Below are 26,251 nucleotides of genomic sequence, written 5' to 3'. Positions count from 1 at the left end.
GTCAACATCCTCTGTATCATAGAAAAAGCAAGAGTTCCAGAAAAACATCTATTTCTGCTTAATTGACTATGCCAAAGCCTTGGACTGGGTGGATCACAATAAACTATGGAAAATTCTTAAAGAGATGGGAATACCAGACCACCTAACCTGACTCTTGAGAAACCTATATGCAGGTCAGGAAGTAACAGTTAGAACTGGACATGGAACAACAGACTGGTTCCAAATAGGAAAAGGAGTATGTCAAGGCTGTATATTGTCACCCTGCTTATTTAGCTTATATGCAGAGTACATGATGAGAAAACTTGGGCTGGAAGATGCACAAGCTGGAATCAACATTACTTGGAGAAATATAAATAACCTCAGATATACAGATGACAACACCCTTATGGCAAAAAGTGAAGAGGAATTAAAAAGCCTCTTGATGAAAGTGAATGAGGAGAGTTAAAAAGTTGGCTTAAAGCTCAACATTCAGAAAACTAAGATCATGGCATCTGGTCCCATCACTTCATAGGAAATAGATGGGGAAACAGTGGAAACAGTGTCAGCCTTTATTTTTTGGAGCTCCAAAATCACTGCAGATGGTGATTGCAGCCATGAAATTAAAAGATGCTTACTCCTTGTAAGGAAAGTTATGAGCACCATAATAGTATATTGAAAAGCAGAGATATTATTTTGCCAACAAAGGTCCATCTAGTCAAGGCTATGGTTTTTCCAGTGGTCATGTATGGATGTGAGTTGGACTATAAAGAAAGCTGAGTGCCAAATAATTGATGCTTTTGAACTGTGGTATTAGAGAAGACTCTTGAGAGTCCCTTGGACTGCAAGGAGATCCAACCAATCCATCTTAAAAGAGATCAGTCCTGGGTGTTCTTTGGGAAGACTGATGTTGAAGCTGAAACTCCAGTACTTTGGCCACCTGATGTGAAGAGTCTACTCATTTGAAAAGACCCTGATGCTGGGAAAGATTGAAGGCAGGAGGAGAAGGGGATGACAGAGGATGAGATGGTTTGATGGCATCACCAACGCGATGGATGTGGGTTTGGGTAGACTCCAGCAGTTGGTGATGGACAGGGAGCCCTGGCAGGCTGCGGTTCATGGGGTTGCAAAGAGTTGGACACAACTGAGCGACTGAACCAAACTGAACTGACACTGTATGTTCTTGTTTTATATGTTCATGGACTGAGTTTTCTATCCCCATCTATTTTTAGCATAATCGGTTCAGCTCTGTTTACACATCCACACATGACCACTGGAAAAACCATAGCCTTGACTAGATGGACCTATTGGGAAAGTAATGTCTCTGCTTTTTAACATGCTGTCTAGGTTGGTCATAACTATCCTTTCAAGGAGTAAGTGTCTTTTAATTTCATGGCTGCAGTCACCATCTGCAGTGATTTTGGAGCCCAGAAAAATGGAAGTCAGTCACTCTTTCCCCATCTATTTGCCATGAAGTGATGGGACCAGATGCCATGATCTTAGTTTTCTGACTGTTGAGCTTTAAGCAAACTTTTTCACTCTCCTCTTTCACTTTCATCAAGAGGCTCTTTAGTTTTTATTCACTTTCTCTCATATGGGTGATGTAATCTGCATATCTGAGGTTATTGATATTTAGGATAATAGAATATAAATATGATATTACAGAAGCATCCTTAGTAAGAAGAGAGAAACAAATCTTTTGGCAAAATTACACAACAGCTTAGAGAGGCGCTACAACTATTACAAGAAAACTATGTGCATTAATCTTGTACAGGTTTCAAAGGAACACTAGAATTAAAATGGCCATTTCTATGTATACTGCTTTCCACTTATGAAACCTCTTGAATACCACGTCCCCAGTTTTATCCTAGGAAAAAAATAAATGGAACCAACTGACTGAGAGCCTAAGCCAAGGCTGACCTCAGGGAGAGGGAAAGGATTATTTCAAGTAGTTTATAGGAATAGAAGAGGCAAAGAAAGAGAGAAAGGGTCCTGTGACAACTATCTAGAGTGGATTCAAAATGGTTGGCATATACTAGAACAGGAATCAAACATCCCTTAAAAATCTATTTGAAAAAAGGACCCAATGAAATGAGGGAAGAACTTCAAAATCTACTACACATGACATCTGAATCATAGTTATCACATACCTGGACTTTTCTGTCATGGAAAGCACAATTTACAGAGGCACACCAGATGGTACAATCATCTTTTCTTTGTTTATATTTGGTTTATGCAAAAACAAACAAACTTTCAAGAAGTCACTGGTTTGCATTTGCCTTACACATTGTCCTTTCATAGACCCTTTTATACTCATCCATGTCCACTGTAAATTTTCCTCTAAAGCTATCCTTACTCAAGAATTATACAACCTTCAGTCCATGACTCCTACCTGTAAAACAGTTCTGTGTTTTTAAAACCATTTCACATATCATTACTCTCTCACACAGTCATTCTAAAAGTTACAACTTTCTCATCATCAAAATTTTATAAATCTTTTTGATCTTAAAATTATGTAGACAACTTTTATTAAGTGTAAAGCAATACCCTATGCATTTTTTATATGTGTAACACTTCAACAACCCTCTAAAATAGTTTGTTTGTTTGTTTGTTTTTTCTGTGTGGTAACAAGTGAATTTTATTTTTTGGTATTTTAAAAAATAACTTTCAAGTTTTCTTTCTTTTTTTTTTTAAACTTAAGTATAGTTGAGTTATAAGATTATGTTAGTTTCAGGTATACAACATACTGATTCAATGTTTTATAGATTACATACCATACAAATTCTTATGAAATATTTACCATACTCCCTGGGCTGTACATTATATCCCTTATTTATTTTATAACAGTAGTTTATATCTCTTAATCCTTTTCATCTATTTTGCCCTTCTGGCCAAATGAAAATCTCATTTCTAATTCACATTTTAAGTGAGAAAAATGAGGACATGGAGTTTAACGTACTTGAAATTAATTTTATTCTTCTATTGCTCAACTCCCTCTACCTGTTTTGATTATAATTTCATCTCATTAAAATAATTCATTACTTTTGAGACTATTTAAAATTTTAGGAAATTAGTTCTTTTTAACCAAGAGCATGGAACATCTTTTCATTTGTTATATTTCCTTTTATCACTGTTGTCTTATTTTAATATTTTCTTCCAGTTTTATTGAGATATAAGTGACATACAACACTATATAAGAGGTGTACAGCATAATGATTTGACTTATCCACATCATGAAATGATTATCATGATAAGTTTAGTGAGTGTTCATCTACTCATATAGATACAACATTAAAGAAATAGGAAAAAAAAATACTTTTCTCTGTGATAAGTACTCCTAGCATTTACTCTCTTAACAACTCTCATGAATAATTACAGCAGTATTAATTATACTAATTATGTTGTACATTACCATCCCTAGTCCTTTTCTATCTTATAACTGGAAGTTTGTATTTTTTTAATATAAATTTATTTATTTTAATTGGAGGTTAATTACTTTACAATATTGTATTGGTTTTGCCATACATCAACATGAATCCACCACAGGTATACACATGTTCCCCATTTTTGACCACTTCATCCAATTACCCCTGCCCCCAGTCCCTACCTCTGGTAACAAGTCTAAGCTCCTTTTCTATGGATGAGTTTGTTTGCTTGTTTTAAAATTCTGCATAAAACTGACTTAAATACTATGTTAGTTCCTGGTATACAATATAGTGATTCAGTATTTCTAGATACTTAATAATGAAATTTTTGGGGTAATGACTGTATGAGGTCTTAATGCTCAGTTTGAACTAGTCTCAGAATTACATTGGGGAGATTTTCATCTTTTACAGTCTGTAATTTTTGAATAACATTAGACTTAACCACTCTTTAAAGGTCAGTAGGTAATTCTGAAAGATTTTCCTTGGGCTATTTTAAAATAGTAAAACTTTAATCACCTTTTCAATATCTCTAGAGGGTTATCCAAAAATTTTTCATATTCTTAGATGAGTTTGGTTTCCCAGGAAAGGAGCCTCTTAGAAGTCCTCTTAGACTTAAAATTTGTTGTCAATATCTTGTACACAGTATTCTCTTAAAATTTTTAGAACTTCATGCACATCAGTTATTGCTCTATTTTTAATCTTTGATAATATGTTATTTCTAATTTCTAATCAAATTTGCAAGGAATATAAGGTATTTAACTTTTTAAGGAAATATATTTTGGATGTATTTTCTATGTTTTTTAACTTCATTGATTTTAGCTACACTAACTTGTCTTCACATTATTTGTTCTAAGATCTTATACTGAATGACTAGTTACTTCATGTTTAATTTTTCTTTGATCTTGTCTCTTAGCTGCTTTAATCTTTATATCTCTGTCAATATGAACTACATTATAAGCAATTTCTTTATTATCATTTTCCAGTTTATGAATTCACATTATGATTGTGTCCTGGGGAGACTATATCTTGTTTGTTGCATGATTTATTTCCATGAACCTTTATTTCCATGGCTATTTTCTATACAAATAAGATTTTATTAATGAGTCATTTTTAAAGAAAATTGTTGCCTTCCTCTATTTCTTTAAACAATTTCAACATACATGTTTTTTTAATTGAATTTTAGATTTTTCTATATTGATTTTTATACAACAGGATTCATACTTTGATAATATTATTGTCCTCCTCTCTGTTTTTGATGTTTTGAATATTGTCATGCTGAATTATTATAAGGGAGTCTTTTTTTAATATTATTACTATTTGGGATTTTGTTTTTGTTTTCAAAATCTCTTAGTTTCTTTTACTGTCCCTCTAAGGTCACCTTCCTCTTTCTGCAGTTGTCTCTTCTTGGTTCTCCAGACTCTGTGTATAACAAAAATTCTTAAAATCTTTTTGGAATTATTTCCTCCAGGTGATCTGGGGTTATAACAACGAGGTCACTGTCTGTAATAAGTATTGTTACTTGACACCGCATTATCAGGTAGCTGGGGGGAAACAGGTCAGGAAGGCAGGGGCGGAGAGTACTCTAGCTCTGTAGTTAAACAGGAGACCTGCATATAGTTCTTCAGCTTTCATTAGGCAATCTTTAACTTTTTTCATCTCCTAGAAAATAGAATTTCTTGCCTCCTAAGCATAATTCCACAGAGCCTATCATATTGACTTCCTGTCCCATTTTTTATATGAAGAAATGTTAACTATTTATTTGATCTTTTCTGTCTTCTTTTTCTCCATTTTATGTTTTGTTGCCATAGTTTATGTTTAGGGAGGATTATAGAAGTATGAGCTCACTATGTCACGTCTACTGGAAGCTCTATCTTTTTTTATTTTTGGAACAATTAAAACAGCAGAGAAATAATGTATTTCTTGAAGCTTGGTAAACATGCTCAACTGTGCCCCTCTCAAAAAAAAAAAAAAAGAAAAGAAAAAGAAAAAAAGCACTATTGTCTAACTTCTGTCTTGATGTTGGCAGCTGTGACTATATTTAAATTTACTTTTATTTTCTAATCTTTCTAAAATTATACTTGAAATTTATTTTATAGAAAAACTTTCTGTAATGCAGGAGTCTGCCTGAAATGTAGGCAATGCAGATTGGATCCCTGGATTGGGAAGATCCCCAAGAGAAGGAAATGGCAAACCACTCCAGTATACTTGCCTAAGAAATCCCATGAACAGAGGAGCCTGGCAGGCTACAGTCCATGGGGTCACAAGAGTAGAACACAACTTAGCAACTAAACCACCACAATTCATTTTATTTATATCTAGATTAAGCCACTTCTACATTATATTGTTTTTCTTCATGCTATTTTTATAATTTAATTCTTCCACTGCTCTAATATTATTTGTTTTGATTTGGGAGAAATACATGTGCATGCATATATGTGTATATGTATGCCCTTTCTTTTAATTCTTTCATACATGTATGATATACAACCTTTAGACCTAAGTAATATATGTATGCATATGTTAATAAAAAGTCAAACTCTGCAAATATACAAAGTACTTCTGATCAAAATGCAGTTCTTTTATTTTCTGATTAAAAAGTTAAATATCTAGTAAAATGATGTGTCTATACATACATATGTCTTTGGGGAAAAGAAAATAAAACTTCAGTGCACCAGCCCCAAGCATCCAGTATCATGCATCGAACTTGGAATGGTGATTCGTTTCATATATGATATTATACATGTTTCAATGCCATTCTCCCAAATCATCCCACCCTTGCCCTCTCCCACAGAGTCCAAAAGATTGTTCTATACATCTGTGTCTCTGGGACGGGGAGGGAGGAGGGAGGAGGGTTCAGGATGAGGAACACGTGTATACATGTGGCAGATTCATGTTGATGTATGGAAAAACCAATATAATATTGTAAAGTAATTAACTTCCAATTAAAATAAATAAATTTATATTAAAAAAATAAAATAAAACTTACAAAAAAGATAGCAGAGATAGGATATATTTAAAAACATATAAATATGGTTTACCCAAATTTACTTATTGTTATTATTTTACCTTATTTTACTTCATTTGCTTTATTACATTCTGTGTGTGTGCACACATGCTTTTAATTTCCTTTTTAATAATTTAGATTGAGCTTCATACATCACGGTTCTTAGTTTAACCCTAAATTAGTTTAACCCTAGCTCACCATGTATTTCCTAAGAATAGGGATATGTTATTACATAGTCAAGACAGTTATGAAAGAAAGTTTTGATATCATATTTTATCTAATCTAGGGTCCATTTTCTGATTTGTTCATGTTGAACCAATCATTTGCATCTTATCATATTTTTATTTTTTTCATTCTGGTAGAGTTGTTCTGATTTTGCATTAATTGTTATGTCTTTTAAATCTCATTTAAATTGGAGGACAGCAACAGCCTTTTTGTATTTTTCTTTTTTTTTCCAATGGCAGTTTTATGGAAAACTAAAAAAAAAAAAAAGCTCATCATTTGGGTTTTGTTTGACATTTTCAATAATTAGATTCAGGTTATGGATTCCTAGAAAAAGTTCTACACAAGTGAAATGATGTCATATCTGGACATATGATATTCAATTATCCCTCATTGGTGATATTAATTCTGTTTATATAGTCACAATCTTATTCAATTTCTTTAATGGATACTTGCTTATACTTACTATATAGGATCAAGCAAATAACTTATTCTTCCTGAAATATTTCCCAAACAAAAGCCCTTCCTTCTCTACCATGTTTATTTTGACATCATCTATTATTTTTAATAAAATTAAATGATTGATACTGACATTGATATAGATATATTGATTTATTTGTATTTATAATTTTTTATAATTTATTTTTGGGCCAAATTTTTCTGATATTCAAGTTGTCTAACATATTGCAAAATTGCACTCATCTCACATGCTAGCAACGGCCCCACTCCAATATTATTGTCTGGGAAATCCCATGGATGGAGGAGCCTGGTAAGCTACAGTCCATAGGGTTGCTAAGAGTCAGACACGACTGAGCGACTTCTCTTTCACTTTTCACTTTCATGCATTGGAGAAGGAAATGGCAACTCACTCCAGTGTTCTTGCCTGGAGAATCCCAAGGACAGAGGAGCCTAGTGGGCTGCCATCTATGGGATCGCACAGAGTTGGACACAACTGACGTGACTTAGTAGCAGCAGCAGCATCAGCTCACACTTAGCAAAGTAATGTTCAATATTTTCCAAACCAGGCTTCAGCAATACATGAACCGTGAACTTCCAGATGTTCAAGATGCTTTTAGAAAAAGCAGAGGAACCAGAGATCAAATTGCCAACATCTTCTGGATCATCGAAAAAGCAAGAAAGTTCCAGAAAAACATCTATTTCTGCTTTCTTGACTATGCCAAAGCTTTTGACTGTGTGGATCACAATAAACTCTGGAAAATTCTGAAAGAGATGGGAATACCAGACCACTTGACCTGCCTCTTGAGAAATCTGTATGTAGGTCAGGAAGCAACAGTTAGAATTGGACATGGAACAACAGACTGGTTCCAAATAGGAAAAGGAGTATGTCAAGGCTGTATATTGTCACCCTGCTTATTTAACTTATATGCAGAGTACATCATGAGAAACCCTGGGCTGGAAGAAGCACAAGCTGGAATCAAGATTGCCGGGAGAAATATCAAATACCTCAGATATGGAGATGACACCACCCTTATGGCAGAAGGTGAAGAGGAACTAAAAAACCTCTTGATGAAAGTGAAAGAAGAGAGTGAAAAAGTTGGCTTAAAGCTCAACATTCAGAAAACTAAGATCATGGCATCTGGTCCCATCACCTCATGGCAAATAGATGGTGAAACAGTGGAAACAGTGTCAGACTTTAATTTTTCCGGCTCCAAAATCACTGCAGATGGTGATTGCAGCTGTGAAATTAAAAGACGCTCACTCCTTGGAAGGAAAGTTATGACCAACCTAGATAGCATATTGAAAAGCAGAGACATTACTTTGCCAACAAAGGTTTGTCTAGTCAAGGCTATGGTTTTTCCAGTGTCATGTATGGATGTGAGAGTTGGACTGTGAAGAAATCCGAGCACTGAAGAATTGATGCTTTTGAACTGTGGTGTTGGAGAAGACTTTTGAGAGTCCCTTGGACTGCAAGGAGATCCAACCAGTCCATCTGAAAGGTGTCCTGGGTGTTCATTGGAAGGACTGATGCTGAAGCTGAAACTCCAATACTTTGGCCACCTCATGGTAAGAGCTGACTCATTGGAAAAGACTCTGATGCTGGGAGGGATTGGGGGCAGGAGGAGTAGGGGACGACAGAGGATGAGATGGCTGGATGGCATCACCTACTGGATGGACATGAGTTTGGGTTAACTCTGGGAGTTGATGATGGACAGGAAGGCCTGGCGTGCTGCAGTTCATGGCGTTGCAAAGAGTGGGACACGACTGAGTGACTGAACTGAACTGAATATTTGGCTAAAGAGAGGCAAAGTAATTGTGTATGATTTGCACTCATTTAAAACTAAGAATTATTACACATTCATTTTAACTTTCAAAAACTTCTAACCAAATGACTTTGTTGTTAGATAGCTCAAACCAGGTCACAATCTTTAATAACAATCATCATGATCAAAATAAAGCTTTCAAATATATCTGTTCATTGTCCATAAGTACACAGTGAAAATGAAAGTGAAGTTGCGTCCAACTCTTTGTGACCCCATAGACTGTAGCCTACTAGGCTCCTCTGTCCATGGAATTTTCCAGGCAATAGTACTGGAGTAGATTGCCATTTCCTTCTCCAGGGGATCTTCATGACCCAGGGATAGAACCCAGGTCTCCCGAATTGTAGACAGACCCTTTACCATCTAAGCCACCAGGGAAGTCCAATAAGTACATAACAGAACACTAAAATTCACCCACGTAGTCTAACATTTCCAAGACAAAAGACAATGTATCCATATTTCAAAATGTTATTTTAAAAAGTGTTCACAAAATGTCAATATTCTACAATCTTCTTATTCTGCTGCTGCTATTGCTAAGTCACTTCAGTTGTGTCCGAGTCTGTGTGACTCCATAGATGGCAACCCAAAAGGCTCCCCTGTCCCTGGGATTTTCCAGGCAAGAACACTGGAGTGGGTTGCCATTTCCTTCTCAAATGCATGAAAGTGAAAAGTGAACTTGAAGTCTCTCAGTCGTGTCCGACCCTCAGCAACCCCATGGACTGCAGCCTTCCAGGCTCCTCCATCCATAGGAATTTCCAGGCAAGAATACTGGAGTGGGGTGCCATTGCCTTCTCCGAATTCTAATGATTGCCAATAAATATATTTAGTAAAACAACTTTTTTAAAAAAGATAATCATCTATTAAATAATGCATGCATTGATATTTTAAAATTCTGATGTTAATATTTGCATTCATAAATAATAATTCAAGTTATTAGACAATACCAAATAGAATAAATATCTCTTCAACTGCCGCTTCCCTATAATCCTATTTCAGTTCAGTTCATTTCAGTTCAGTTCAGTCCTTCAGTTGTTTCCGACTCTTTGCGACCCCATGAATCACAGTATGCCAGGCCTCCCTGTCCATCACCAACTCCTGGAGTTCCCTCAAACTCATGTCCATGGAGTTGGTGATGCCATCCAGACATCTCATCTTCTGTCGTCCCCTTCTCCTCCTGCCCCCAGTCCCTTCCAGCATCAGGGTCTTTTCCAATGAGTCATTTCTTCACATGAGGTGGCCAAAGTATTGGAGTTTCAGCTTCAGCATCAGTCCTTCCAACAAACACGTAGGACTGATCTCCTTTAGGAAGGACTGATTGGATCTCCTTGCAGTCCAAGGGACTCTCAAGAGTCTTCTCCAACACCACAGTTCAAAAGCATCAATTCTTCGGCCCTCAGCTTTCTTCACAGTCCAACTCTCACATCCATAATCCTATTTAAAAACACTCAAAAATTATTTTTTGCAGAAATTTATAATATTTTCAATTTGGGGCTGAGAAAATATTGTCAAACAACAAAATCTTTGGATGTAATACGACTGAAGTTGGAAACTACGTCTCAGCGTTCTTGATTGGGAATGCTCCTATTTATACAAGTCCATGTGATTTTCTTTCAAGGCTATGTAGATTGAAGTTAAAGTGATTACAAATATTGACTGAAATCTTTATATATATGTGGTTACGAATAAGACTGAAAAGAGAACTTTTGGTTTGGTTTGGAGAGAAGCCAAGTCAGGGAAATGTATACTAAAGCATACAAAAGAAAACAGTATAGTTTAAAAGGTGCTATACACGGTCAACAGTGATACTGGTCAGTAATTTTCCTTTTTTGTGGTATCTTTGTCTGGGTTTTGATACCAGCATAATGATGGGCTCATAAAATGATTTTGAAAGTTTTCCTTCCTTTGCATTTCGTGAAGTTTCAGAAGGACACATGTTAGCTCTTCTCTAAATGTTTGATAAAATTCTCCTGTAAAACTATCAGGTCCCAGACTTTTGTTTGTTGGGACATTTTTAGTCACAGTTTCAATTTCAGTGCTTGTAATTGGCCTGTTCATATTTTCTATTTCTTCCTTGTTTCAGTTTTGGGAAACTGTACCTTTCTAAGAATATGTCAATTTCTTCCAATTTGTCCATTTTATTGGCATAAAGTTGCTCATAGAAGTCTTTTATGATCCTTGATATTTCTGTGAAGTCAGTTGTAACTTCTCATTTTTCATTTCCAATTTTATTGACTTGAGGTCTCCATTACTTTCTTGATGAATCTGGCTAAAGGTTTATCAAATTTGCTTATTTTTTCCAAGAACCAGCATTTAGTTTCATTGATCTTTGCAATTGTTTTCTATTATGTAATTTATTTCTGCTCTCGTCTTTTTTTTTTTTTTTCCTTCTAATATCTTTAGGTTTAGCTTGTTCTTCTTCCTCTAGTTCATTAAGGTGTGAAAGTGAAAGTGAAGTCTCTCAGTCATGTCTGACCCTTTGTGACCTCATGGACTGTAGCCTACCAGGCTCCTCTATCCATGGGATTTTCCAGGCAAGAGTACTAGAATGGGTTGCCATTTCATTCTCCAGGAGATCTTCCCAACCCAGGGATTGAAACTAGGTCTCCTGCATTGTAGGCAGACGCTTTACCATCTGAGATGTAAGGTTAGGTTATTTGAGATTTTTTTCTTATTTCTTGAGGTAAGATTGTACTGCTATAAACTTCCCTCTTATAACTGATTTTGCTGCATCCTACTGTGGGTTTCCCTGGTGGCTCAGAGGGTAAAGCATCTGCCTGCAATGCAGGAGACCTAGGTTCGATCCCTGGGTCAGGAAGATCCCCTGGAGAAGGAAAAGGCAACCCACTCCAGTATTCTTGCCTGGAAAATCTCACAGACTGAGAAGCTTGGTAGGCTACAGTCCATAGGATTGCAAAGAGTTGGACATCACTGAGCAACTTCACTTTCACTTTCACTTTCATTTCATACACAAAACTAAGCTCAAAATGGATTAAAGACCTACATGTGAGACCAGACACTGTAAAACTCATAGAGGAAAACATAGGCAGAACAATATCTAACATAAACTGCAGCAATACCTTTTTCAATTTGTCTGCCAGCATAATGGAAAAAAAAACTTTAAAGGACCTACTTAAATTCAAAAGCTTTTGCATAAGAAAGAAAACAATAAACAAAACAAAAACACAACCCACAGATGGGGAGAAAATATTCACAAATGATGTGACCTATAAAGGAGTGATCTCCAAAATTTACAATGAGCTCATGATGCTTAACAGCATCAAAATAAATGGCTTACTCAAAAAATGGGCAGAAGACATAAACAGATAGCTCTACAAAGAAGACACAGATCAGCAACAGGCACATAAAAGGATGTTCAACATCACTAATTATTAGAGAAATAAAAAACAAAACTACAATGACATGCCAGCCAGAATGTTTCTGTTGTTCAGTTGCTCAGTCCAACTCTTTGCAACCCCACGGACCACCACATGGCTTCCCTGTCCTTCACTATCTCCCGGAGCTTGCTCAAACTCGTGTGCATTGAGTCAGTGATACCACCCAACTGTTTCATCGTCTGTTGCCCCATTCTCCTTCTGCCCTCAATTTTTCCCATCATAGGGTCTTTTCCAGTAGTCATCTTTTCACATCAGGTGGCTAAGGTGGCTATTACCAAAAAATCCACAAACAATCAATGGTGAAGAGCATGTGGAGAGAAGGGAACTCTCCTATACTGTTGGTGGGAATGTTGATTGGCACAGCCACTATGGAGAACAGTATGGAGGTTTCTTAAGAAACTAAGTTAGAGCTACCATATGCCCGTCTTCCCAGGTGGTTCAGTAGTAAAGAATTCATCTGCCAATTCAAGAGATGCAGGAGACACGAGTTCAATCCCTGGGTCAGTAAGATCCCCTGGAGGAGGAAATGACAACCCACTCCAGTATTATTGTCTGGGAAAATCCCATGGACAGAATAGCCTGGAGTGCTATAGTCCATGGGATCACAAAGAGTGGGACAAGACTGAGTTAATGAGCATGCATCACCCTGCAATTCCACTCCTGGACATATACCTGGAGAAAAACATGATCTGTAAAGATGTTTGTACCCCAAGGTTCATTATAACACTATTTACAATAGCCAAGACATGGAAACAACCTAAATGTCCACTGACAGAGTAATGGATAAAGAAGTGTACATATATACAGTGCATATATATATATACAATGCACACATATACAGTGAAATATTACTGTATATATGTAATACAGTGTACATATATACAGTGGAATATTAGTCAACCATTGAAAAAAGGAAATAATGCTATTTGTAGCAACTTGGTGGACCTAGAGAGTGTCATACTGAGTGAAGTCAAACAATAAAGAAGAAATATCATATGACATCCCTTATATGTTGAATCTAGAAAGAAATGATACAAATGAACTTAATTACAAAACAGAAATAGATTCACAGGCTTCTAGAATGAGCTTATGGTTGCCAGGGGGAAAGGTGAGGGAAAGGGACAGTTCGGGAATTTGAGATGCACATGTATACACTGCAAACTTTAAGATGGATAACCAACAAGACCTACTGTATAGCATGAGGAATTCTGCCTAATGTTATGTGGTAGCCTGGATGGGAGGGGAGTTTGGGGGAGAATGGATACATATATATGTATGGCTGAGTCCCTTTGATGTTTACCTGAAACCATCACAACATTATTTGTTAACTGGCCCTAGGCCAGGAAGATACCCTGGAGAAGGAAATGGAAATCCACTCCAATATTCTTGCCTAGAGAAACCCATGGACAGAGGAGCCTGACGGCTACAGTCTATGGAGTTGTAAAGCATCAGACACGACTGAACAACTGACACACATACCCCAATACAAAATAAAAAGTTTTTTTTTAAGGTGTTATGAATAATTATATTTATACAATTATATAGGAGTTGAGAAAAGAAGTCTCACCAACTTATAGATTCATATCAGTAAGTGGATATGAAGACAAGAGTGGAGGTAGAGGACTATCAGGACATTTCCAATCCAGATAAATGTTATGGAAGGTGTGATATATGATTCAGGAAATATAGCAGGCTATTGGGACCAATATTCTTGCTGACAGCAACTTAAAATAAAGGATTAAAAAATATCTCAAATACATAGACGAGGTGAAAATGTAGGAAACAGTTATCATGATATAAACTAAGATAAAATGAGATTAAATATAAGACAGCAACGTCAGTTTTGATAAATTGTGTGAGGTACAGAAGAAACAGCCAATAATTCTGACTAGGAATCTACCCACTATTCTTTCGAAACACACATCCCAAGAGACTGGGAAAATAATTTCTTTATTGTTGAACAGAGCAAAGAAAAATGCATTAGAGAAACTAAAGTCAAAAGCTGGTATTTGCAGCCCTAATATTTGTACAGAGAAGATCCAATTAAGCCTCCAAGTCATATGCTTAAGTTAAAATGATATGGTACTAGGTGCACCCTTATATTCTTGGCCCAATAAGTAAATTCTCTCCAGAAATAAATACCTTTATTCTGGGCCCCCTGAAACACCTACAACTATTTGTTGCAGTCTATGATTAAAAAAAAAAAAAATTCCATGAAGCATAACACCATAACAAAAATCAGCAGTAATAACAGATAGCAGAAGCAGTGTGATATATTATTCAGAGATCTGAATTATTAGTCTCAGGTTAACTACTAAAAATTTAGCACTATACTTAAAGAAATATGCTGACTTTCAAGAAATAGGATATTATGAAACTTTAGCTTACACATGAGGCAAAGAAACAAACTGATTTTTTAGGACATTTAAACAACTAATGGAAGTTTAAACAAAATGTCTAAGTTTTAATATCAGAAGAGACATAGCTAAGGAGAAAATTGGAAAACTGGAAGAGAGGTCAGAATCAATTATCCATATAACAGAGAGTGATAACTATAAGTAAAATATGGAAAAATGTTAACAAAGAAGGAACATAAATTCTTTCACATATATTGTTTTTAATATTGCAAAGGTTGATGGAGAGAGAGAATAGGATAGAAGCAAAGTCCAAGCCTACAATAAAAATAAACAATGACATTCTCTGATCATAAACTGTTTATTATAAGCATATAATTACTATAGAAAATTATAGTGAACACTCTAGATAGAAGGGAGATAATCACAGAAATAAGAAACTTAAAAAAGAATTGATGTGATCTCAGATGGAAGGCATGGGATACAAAAAGGATTAAAGAACAAAAATCTGGTAAACATGAAGAGTAATTTTTCAATGGAAATATGTTTGCAGTTAAAAAATAGCATTGTTGTTAATATACATCAGATCAGTTCAGTTCACTTCAGTCGCTCAGTCATGTCCGACTCTTTGCAACCCCATGAATAGCAGCACACCAGGCCTTCCTGTCCATCACCATCTCCCAGAGTTCACTCAGATTCACGTCCATCGAGTCAGTGATACCATCCAGCCATCTCATCCTCTGTCGTCCCCTTCTCCTCCTGCCCCCAATCCCTCCCAGCATCAGAGTATTTTTCAATGAGTAAACTCTTCACATGAGGTGGCCAAAGTACTGGAGTTTCAGCTTCAGCATCGTTCCCTCCAAAGAAATTCCAGGGCTGATCTACTTCAGAATGGACTGGTTGGATCTCCTTGCAGTCCAAGGGACTCTCAAGAGTCTTCTCCAACACCACAGTTCAAAAGCATCAATTCTTCAGCGCTCAGCTCTCTTCACAGTCCAACTCTCACATCCATACAAGACCACTGGAAAAACCATAGCCTTGACTGGATGGACCTTTGCTGGCAAAGTAATGTCTCTGCTTTTGAATATGCTATCTAGCTTGGTCATAGCTTTTCTTCCAAGGAGTAATCGTCTTTTAATTTCATGGCTGCAATCACCATCTGCAGTGATTTGGGGTACAATTTGAGAGGAAAGCAATAGGAATTAAACTCCTTGATGGGTGTTCCTGCTCAAGTGGAAGATAAAATTTCCAATTAACCACAACTGTGATAATTTAAAATGTTGTGATTTCTAGAGTAATTACTAAAATAATAGAAATAACTCATAACTTCAGAACAAATAAAGAGAAAGCAGTTGAATCACACAAGAAATAATCAGTTTGAAAGAGGGTAAGGAAGTAAGGAACAGTGTCAGACTTTATTTTTTGGGGCTCCAAAATCACTGCAGATTGTGACTGCAGCCATGAAATTAAAAGACGCTTACTTCTTGGAAGAAAGGTTATGACCAACCTAGATAGCATATTCAAAAACAGAGACATTACTTTGCCGACTAAGGTCCGTCTAGTCAAGGCTATGGTTTTTCCAGTAGTCATGTATGGATGTGAGAGTTGGACTGTGAAGAAGGCTGAGCACCGAAGAATTGATGCTTTTGAACTGTGGTGTTGGAGAAGACTCTTAAGAGTCCCTTGGACTGCAAGGAGATCCAACCAGTCCATTCTGAAGGAGATCAACCCTGGGATTTCTTTGGAAGGAATGATGCTAAAGCTGAAACTCCAGTACTTTGGCCACCTCATGAGAGGAGTTGACTCATTGGAAACGACTCTGATGCTGGGAGGGATTGGGGGCAGGAGGAGAAGGGGACGACAGAGGATGAGATGGCTGGATGGCATCACTGACTCGATGCACGTGAGTCTGAGTGAATTGCGGGAGTTGGTGATAGACAGGGAGGCCTGGCGTGCTGCAGTTCATGGAGTCGCAAAGAGTTGGACACGACTGAGTGACTGAAATGAACTGAACTGAACTGAAGGAAGTAAGGAAAAAGAAGCAATGAATATCTAGGTAGGACAAAGAGAAAGAACAAAATGACACTTTCCATTTAAATAAGCACATCCTTCTCTAGGGGATCTTCCTGACCCAGGGACTGAACCTGTGCCTCCTACACTGGGAGGCAGACTCTTTATCTCTGAGCCACCAGGAAAGCCCCAAAATAAAAGTGAAGTCGACTAAATGCTTAGGGAAAATTTAAAGAGGTACTACTTGGGGGAATCTATCATTAATGTTGTAGAAAAGAAAGATACATAAAACATAAAGATAATGAAAACATAAAGATAATGAAAGATAATAAAATGTAGAAAAAAAGATATACCATTAAAAAATTAGCAGAAAAAAATGATTTTACCATATTAATAGAAGAAAAAAATTAAAGTCAGATTTCATTATGAGCAATAATGATATTAATTCATTATGATAAACATTCCATACATCAAACAGATCTATAATACTTTTAAATTTGTATACGTCTATAGGCACAGCCTTAAAATACATATATTAGTTTCCTAGGAATGCTATAACAAAAGTACCACAAATTAGGTGGCTTAAAAGAATAGCTTTCTAGAGGCCTGAAGTCCAAAATCAAGTGTTGGCAAGGTAGGTTTCTTCTGGAGATTCTGAAAGACAACCCATCCCATCCCTTTCTCCAAGCTTCTTGTGGTTGCTATCATTCCTTTGTATGTCTCTTTATCTGTTTTCTTTGTTTATAAAGACATCAGCCTTTGTGTTAGGATCTACCCTAATCCAGTATAACCTCATGTTAATTTAACTAACTCTAACTACAAAGATGATTTTCAAATAAAATCACATTCTAAAGTTGCAGATGGATTTGAATTAGGAAGGACATTAGTCAACCTACTACAATATATAAGGCAAAATTAATAACTACAAAGAAAAATAGACCAATACATAATGATAGAACCAAATATTAACACACTTTTTTTGGTCCTTCCTTATTGCTCAGTCGTGTCCGACTCTTTGCGACCCCATGGACTGTAGCCTACAAGGCTCCTCCCTCCATGGGATTCTCCAGGCAAGAGTACTGGAGTGGATTGCCATTTCCTTCTCCAGGGGATCTTCCCAATCCAGGGATCGAACCCAGCTCTCCCACATTCCAGGCAGACGCTTTAACCTCTGAGCCATCAGGGAAGCCCCCACTTTTCTTGGTAGTTGATATAAAAGAAAACAGGTTATAAAAGTTTAAGCAAGGTTTTTAAATACTAATATTTACATACACTAATGAAAAAACATTGATCATGTCCTAAAAATTTTTGAATATCATCAACACTTATCATTAGTGTCCAGAAATATTTTAGAAGGCTGAAATCATATTTCAAACAGTTCAGTTCAGTTCAGTTCAGTCACTCAGTCGTGTCTGACTCTCTGCAACCCCATGGACTGTGGCATGCCAAGCCTCCCTGTCCATCACCAACTCTGGGAGTTTACCCAAATTCATGTCTATTAGGTTGGTGATGCCATCCAACCATCTCATCCTTTGTTATCCTTCTCTACCTGCCTTCAATCTTTCCCAGCATCAGCGTCTTTTCAAATGGCAGCTGTTTGCATCAGGTGGCCAAAGTATTGGAGTTTCAGCTTCAACATCAGGCCTTCCAATGAACACTCATGACTGATGTCCTCTAGAATGGAATGGTTGGATCTCCTTGCAGTCCAAGGGACACTCAAGAGTTTTCAACAACACCACAGTTCAAAAGCATCAATTCTTCAGTGCTCAGCTTTCTTTATAGTCCAACTCTCACATCCATACATGACTTCTGGAAAACCATAGCCTTGACTAGTTGGACCTTTGTTGGTAAAGTAATGTCTCTGCTTTTGAATATGCTGTCTAGGCTGGTCATAACTTTCCTTCCAAGGAGTAAGCGTCTTTTAATTTCATGGCTGCAATCACCATCTGCAGTGATTTTGGAGCCCAAAAACAAAGTCAGCCACTGTTTTTTATCTATTTGCCATGAAGTGATGGGACCGGATGTCATGATCTTAGTTTTCTGAATGTTGAGCTTTACCAACTTGTTCACTCTCCTCTTTCACTTTCATCGAGCTCTTTAGGTCTTCTTCACTTTCTGCCATAAAGGTGGTATTATCGGCATATCTGAGGTTACTGATATTTCTCTCAGCAATCTTAGATTCCAGTTTGTGCTTCATTCAGGCCTGCGTTTCAATCAATCATATTAATTTTGGAAGACTGATAACATATTCAGTATAATTGATCCAAATTTTAAGTTTTCAACCTTTCATACATTACAAAACTTACATATCATGAGAGATATCCACTTTTAGTAATATTTGCTTTAAATTATATATTAACCTAGGTGGAATCGATGTATTTTTTTGAGATGTCCTTTATCAAGTGCTTTTCTTTCTGTTTTTATTTGTAAAGGCTTTTATGAGGCTTTCAACTCCTGCAGTTATTTTCTATGATTTATATTTTTAATAATAATTATATTTTTATCAAGATTTTATAAGATACAAAAAGCAGTACATAAATTCGTTCAGAATCTCTGGATCATTATATGTGTCTACAGATGGCCCTGCATAGCTACAGGTTTCACATCTTGGAAAACCGAGAGCACGCTGTATGCCTTTTACTATGCCTTTTTATATAGGGACTTGAGCATCTGTGGATTTTGCTAACTTTGGTGCTACTAGAACAAATCCTCTGTGGATACCAAGGGAAAATTGTATTAGTTTTCTTATAGCAATGCTATATGATATATAAATATCTATATATAACATATAAACAATATATACAGATATATATATACACATATATTTATAAAACATACATATATTCTAGCTCAATCCTAGTTGTCTATTACATTTTTCACATTCAGTTCAGTTCAGTAGCTCAGTCGTGTCCAACTATTTGCGACCCCATGAATCGCAGCATGCCAAGCCTCCCTGTCCATCACCAACTCCCAGAGTTCACTCAGATTCATGTTCATCAAGTCAGTGATGCCATCCAGCCATCTCATCCTCTGCCGTCCCCTTCTCCTCCTGCCCCCAACCCCTCCCAGCGTCAGAGTCTGTTCCAATGAGTCAACTCTTCGCATGAGGTGGCCAAAGTATTGGAGTTTCAACTTTAGCATCATTCCTTCCAAAGAAATCCCAGGGCTGATCTTCAGAATGGACTGGTTGGATCTCCTTGCAGTCCAAGGGACTCTCAAGAGTCTTCTCCAACACCACAGTTCAAAAGCATCAGTTCTTCAATGCTTTGGAAAACAATAATTTTACCAATATTCTCTTTTCAAATTTATTACTTTTTACTTCATATTTTATTATTTAGTTCAGTTCCGTTTAGTCACTCAGTCATGTCCGACTCTTTGGGACCCCATGAATTGCAGCACGCCAGGCCTCCCTGTCCATCATCATCTCCCAGAGATAACTCAAACCCACCTCCATCGAGTCAGTGATGCCATCCATCCATCTCATCCTCCGTCGTCCCTTTTTCCTCACGCCCGCAATCCCTCCCAGCATCAGAGTCTTTTCCAGTGAGTCAACTCTTTGCATGAAGTGGCCAAAGTACTAGAGTTTCAGCTTTAGTATCAGTCCTTCCAAAGAACACCCAGGGCTGATCTCCTTTAGAATGGACTGGTTGGATCTCCTTGCAGTCCAAGGGACTCTCAAGAGTCTTCTCCAACACCACAGTTCAAACGAATCAGTTCTTCGGCGCTCAGATTTCTTCACAGTCCAACTCTCACATCCATACATGACCACTGGAAAACCATAGCCTTGACTAGATGGACCTTTGTTGGCAAAGTCATGTCTCTGCTTTTCAATATGCTATCTAGTTTGGTCGTAACTTTTCTTCCAAGGAGTAAGTGTCTTTTAATTTCATGGTTGCAGTCACCATCTGCAGTGATTTTGGAGCTCAGGTTTACTTTATTGATCATATTTTAATCTCGAGTGAAAAATATTTTCTCCTTTATAAATTCTTGTTATTAATAGTGAGTGAAGAAAAAAGATGTTATTTTGATGCAATAATAGTTATTTTTTAAGAATATAAATTTAATTTTTCTTTTTTCATCAGTTTTGCTGTTGTTTTAAAGTTTTTCTATAAGAATATTTTATACTCACCATGATTAAAATTTTACTGCAGTTTAGAAATTATGTTGTATGTTTCTCCTTTTTACAATGTATTGAAATTTTTTATAACCATGGAATAAATACAAGCTGGAATCAAGATTGCCAGGAGAAATATCAATCACCTCAGATATACAGATGACACCACCCTTATGGCAGAAAGTGAAGAGGAGCTAAAAAGCCTCTTGATGAAAGTGAAAGAGGAGAGTGAAAAAGTTGGCTTAAAGCTCAACATTCAGAAAACAAAGATCATGGCATCCAGTCCCATCACTTCATGGGAAATAGATGGGGAAACAATGGAAACAGTGTCAGACTTTATTTTGGGGGGGCTCCAAAATAACTTCAGATGGTGACTGCAGCCATGAAATTAAAAGACGCTTAATCCTTGGAAGAAAAGTTATGACCAACCTAGATAGTATAGTCAAAAGCAGAGACATTACTTTGCTGACTAAGGTCCGTCTAGTCAAGGGTATGGTTTTTCCTGTGGTCATGTATGGATGTGAGAGTTGGACTGTGAAGAAGGCTGAGCACCAAAGAAGTGATGCATTTGAACTGTGGTGTTGAAGAAGACTCTTGAGAGTCCTTTGGACTGCAAGGAGATCCAACCCGTCCATTCTGAAGGAGATCAACCCTGGGATTTCTTTGGAAGGAATGATGCTAAAGCTGACACTCCAGTACTTTGGACACCTCATGAGAAGAGTTGACTCATTGGAAAAGACTCTGATGCTGGGAGGTATTGGGGGCAGGAGGAGAAGGGGACGACCCAGGATGAGATGGCTGGATGGCATCACTGACTCGATGGAGGTGAGTCTGAGTGAACTCCGGAAGTTGATGATGGACAGGGAGACCTGGCGTGCTGCGTTTCATGGGGTCGCAAAGAGTCAGACATGACTGAGCGACTGAACTGAACTGAACTGAAAGGTATGTGACACCTTTTTATAAATGTTCTAGAACAAGTTGAAGACTGCTTGAGGAATGAATTTTAAATGATGTATTATTATTGTTATTGCCGCTGTATAATTCACCTCACTCATTTTATTATTGAAATTTTGAATACTGAATCCCAGACCTCTATTGTTCCTCTTTCAGCTTCTCTTTGATTTCTATCAATTTTCAAAAATTTTAACACACTGATATGTGCTTTTATTATTTGTAGATATTTTTATCTTTAGACTTTTCATAAATTATTTACTTTATTAATTTCACTGAGCCTGTTAAGAAATATATATTAAATGGAATGAACATTATTAAAATATTATAATTTGCTTAATGCAACATGTATAAGAAGGACAGAGTAGAACAGATCATAATAATTATGCCTGGTGTGCTGAGTACCTTCCCTGCCCTTGAGATCTGCCATCCACCTTGTCCTGAGTTTTGAGAAGCTGACAACGTGCACTATTCAGCTTCTTTCTCCGGGCCTCTGATTTCAGTTCATGTCTGCCCAATGGGAACCACCAGTGGAGATCAATAAAAAGAAGAGAATGAAATTCAAGGCACCCTTCATTGTTGCCTCTGGACACTGCAACCTTGGTTGAAAAGCCAGAGCTTTTCTGCAAATAGCCTTCTCCACACATCTCCTTCTCTTCTTCCCTCGAGGCTGAAGAGTTTCAGAGTTTTAATAATGAACTGCTGTGCCCGTATCACTTCACTATCCCTTTGAGGTTTTCTTGCAGCCTTTTTTTTTCCCTTTTGTACACAACTCCTTAAGAATATATCTTCAAATTACCCATCTTGGATGTACCATCTGTTTCTGCCTATACTGACATGTACTGACTGATATACCAAGATATTTTCTTGCAATGACTGGGTCTCATGGAAACTGTATAACTCTGAGCCAAATTCTTGGTGATCAGTCAGCTTCACTTCGTTGATAAGACCCTTGATCTAAACCTACCATCTGTGCTCTCTTTTTAAACATGGAGAGTGAGTAAGTCACTTCCATTCTTGTATAGATTCTGAGTATTACCACTATCCCAAATACATGTTTTCCAAACAATTTCAATTGTTTTAAACAGTATGTCTTTGTTAAATTAAGAGAAATGGAAGTAAAATCCCTATATATCAAAGGTTATGGGAAAGAGATTTGCCATATAAAACCTCAAATTAATTAAGTGATCAGAGGAGTAAGTCAGAGCATATAATGGATCTAGAGAAAAGAAAATAATGGGAGAGAAATAAAGAGTACTAAGAGTTGAAGGAAAAGAAGACCTTTCAATAAAGAATAATCACAGTCAATAGGAACATTATCAGAGATGAATAGCTGCTTTTAACAAAAGTGGACAATTTTAAAGGATGAACAAACGTGAAAAGATTTTTTTTCAAATGCAACATCATTAATAATCAAAAGGCATAATGAAATGAGCACCAAGGGAGCTCAATTTATTATGAATAGGACTAATTCTGATTGGGAAATGATTTTTATTAAATAATTTAGAAACAAATAAATTACTATGTACTGGTAAGTTAAACATACACCAAGGATTCCTTGCTCTGATTGTAAAACAAAAGGGATTTCCTTTTGGAATCCATATTTGAAGGCTATATACTTAACACTTTCAGGAATTAATATCAGAAGAGAAAACTAACAAACTGGAACAAAATGACAAGTGTTTGGTTTCCATTTTCTCTTTCTGCCTATAGGAAGAAAGCAATTTGATTACTTCATGTACATTAGGAATATGTAGGACCAAAGAAATAATTTAACAAATGCATGTAAATTAGCAATTAGAAATATATTAGCCAAAAGTTGTATAGGTATGTTTTAATGACTCTAACAGTCAATTTAAAAAAAAAAATGGTTAGAAAGGTTTATGTTTGAAAATATAGCTTTTGAATGAATCACCCTGAAATAGAACTAGCTACATACCTGCTATCTTTATATTAAGCCACAGTTGAACCATAAGGCAAATGTTTATTTTTCATTTCTGCATACATTTCATTAAGTAACACACAGCATGATTCTTGTAGATAAACTCTGTACATTAGATATTTAAAATTATTCTGCTCAAAATATTTAGAGAAATAATAGCCTAATCACATTAAATTTAAAATTACCTATCTAGCAAAGGCTAGCTTACTGCAATTTTGGAAACTTGCTAAGGTAATTAAGATAATCATACCACATTGTAAGCAGTTTTTAGAAAGGCCAGCAAGGATAATTTGTCTCTGAAAAATTCAAACATACTCATGCAAAAATGTTCCATTTGTTCATGCTTGCACACACTCTTGCCTGAATTGAAGAAAAGAGGAAGAGACTGATTAATAAAAAGAAATGTGACTATAGATGAGACACAATGAAAATGAGGCTCTAAAATTAAACTTGGAAAATACCAGAGGAAAACAGGTGATATTTTGGGTCTGTTGTACTCTTTAGTGTGGACATGGATATATCATGCTCATGCTTTGGTTAAATTGTATCCTTGCTCTAAATTTTAGTTTTAAACTCAACCACACAGCGTATTTTGATTGTATTTCCTTTCTTATATCCCTTTGTATTTTTCCTAGTATTCAAAGAAAGGCAATTTATTTTCAATTGGTACTGGATGTGTGCCAGGTAAGGTTTTCCTCTCAACTTACAATAGTCAGAAAATTTTTCTCAAAATAGTCAAAGGCATCAGGCTGAATTTTTGTTGTTGTTGTTGTTTTCTGGTATCATGCATTCTAAAGTTATCCATCCTCCTGCTCCAAACAAACTATCAGTGGGCTACCAGTCTGTCCCTCAGATATCTGTTATTTTTTATTTTTTTCTCTTAGTCCAGAAAATCCCTTTGCCCTCTTTTCTACTGGATCCTTTAGGTTCCCTGGTAGCTCAGGTGGTAAAGATTCTACCTGAAATGCAGGAGTCCCTGGTTCAATTCCTGGATTGGGAAGTTCTTCCCCTGGAGAAGGGATAGGCTACCCACTCCAGCATTCATGGGCTTCCACGGTGGCTCAGATGGTAAAGAATCTGCCTGCAATGTGGTAGACCTGGATTCGATCCCTGGTTTGGAAAGATCCCTTGGAGGAGTGGCAACCCACTCCAATATTCTTGCCTGGAGAATCCCATGGACAGAGGACCCTGATGGGCTGCAGTCCATGGGGTCGCAGAGTCAGTACATGACTGAGCAACTAAGCACAGCACAAGCCCTATTGGATCTAGTGTCTCCTGTATATATTATCTTCCTATTTGTAAGTTGTGCTTCATGTTCATACCTCTAGAGACTTCTGGGAAAGGATACATTGGAGGAAGTTTTTAAAATGCAATACACCTAGTATATCTTTACATTTCCCTTACATTCAATAGATAATTTAGTAGGGTACAATTCTAAACTTCATCAGAATTTTGAAGGCATTATATTTTAGCTTTTATTTTCTGTATTTCTCTTGTGAAGTTAGTATGTTTTTTATTTGTATTACTTCATACTGTGATCTTGCAGCTATTCTTTCCCTTCAATAGAAGTTCTCAGAAACTACTTTTTATCCTGGTGTTCTGATCTTTCTTGCTTATGCATTTTGGTGTGTATTTTTTTTTAATTTATTTTATCTGATTCTAAGTGTGTCCATACAGTTCTGAGAAATAGTACTCTGTTATTTTTAAATAATCTATTTCCCTCCTTTCTCTCTTTTCAGAAATTCCATGATTAGATATTTAATTTCCAGTACTGAACATTGACTTTTCTTATAATTTTTAAGACACTTTAATCTATCTCTTTTTCTTCCACCTTCCCCTACTCTGTTTTGTAGAATTTTTAGAAATCTTTTCATTACAAATAGTTTCTTGCTGATAGATATTTAATAACCAGCTCTGTGGCAAAACATATGGATATAGATATTCATGCATGTTTGATATAACTTTTTACTGATATAAATAATGTGTAGTATAAACTTACAGATTATAAAATACTCTTCATTTTGAATTCCACAAAGCATTTGATTCTCATAGCATGTTTTCAATTGGTTTTTGCAGAATTTTTTTACCTGTTTCAAATTACAGCTGTGATTCATAAAACATTGTTCTGATTTGAATATTGTTCTATATATTTATTTACTTTAATAAGTAAAACAGCAAAGTCATATGAACTTGACTCATTCTTCAATAATATTCTCTAAAAAATATAGACTATAAATATTTTCTCTTAAAAGTAGGGAGACTTGGCAACATTGGGCCTGTGACTGTGCCTGGTTCCTCTAAATAGAAGAGGAAGTGAAGTGAAGTGGCTCAGTCCTGTCTGACTCTTTGTGACCCCATGGATATAGCCTACCAGGCTTCTCTGTCCATGGGATTTTCCAGGCAAGAGTACTGGAGTGGGTTGCCATTTCCTTCTCCAGGGGATCTTCCCAACCCAGAGATCGAATCTAGGTCTCCCACATTGAAAGCAGATGCTTTACCCTTTGAGCCACCAAGGAAGCAAAAGAGGAGGGTGACCTAATTTGCCAGGACCCTATGACCTGCTTGAGTTCTATGGACTA

Source organism: Oryx dammah, unplaced genomic scaffold, assembly GCF_014754425.2.
Source record: "Oryx dammah isolate SB20612 unplaced genomic scaffold, SCBI_Odam_1.1 HiC_scaffold_3, whole genome shotgun sequence".
Lineage (NCBI taxonomy): Eukaryota > Metazoa > Chordata > Mammalia > Artiodactyla > Bovidae > Oryx > Oryx dammah.
The sequence above is the reverse complement of the archived record's forward strand: the minus strand, read 5'-3'. Positions refer to the sequence as shown.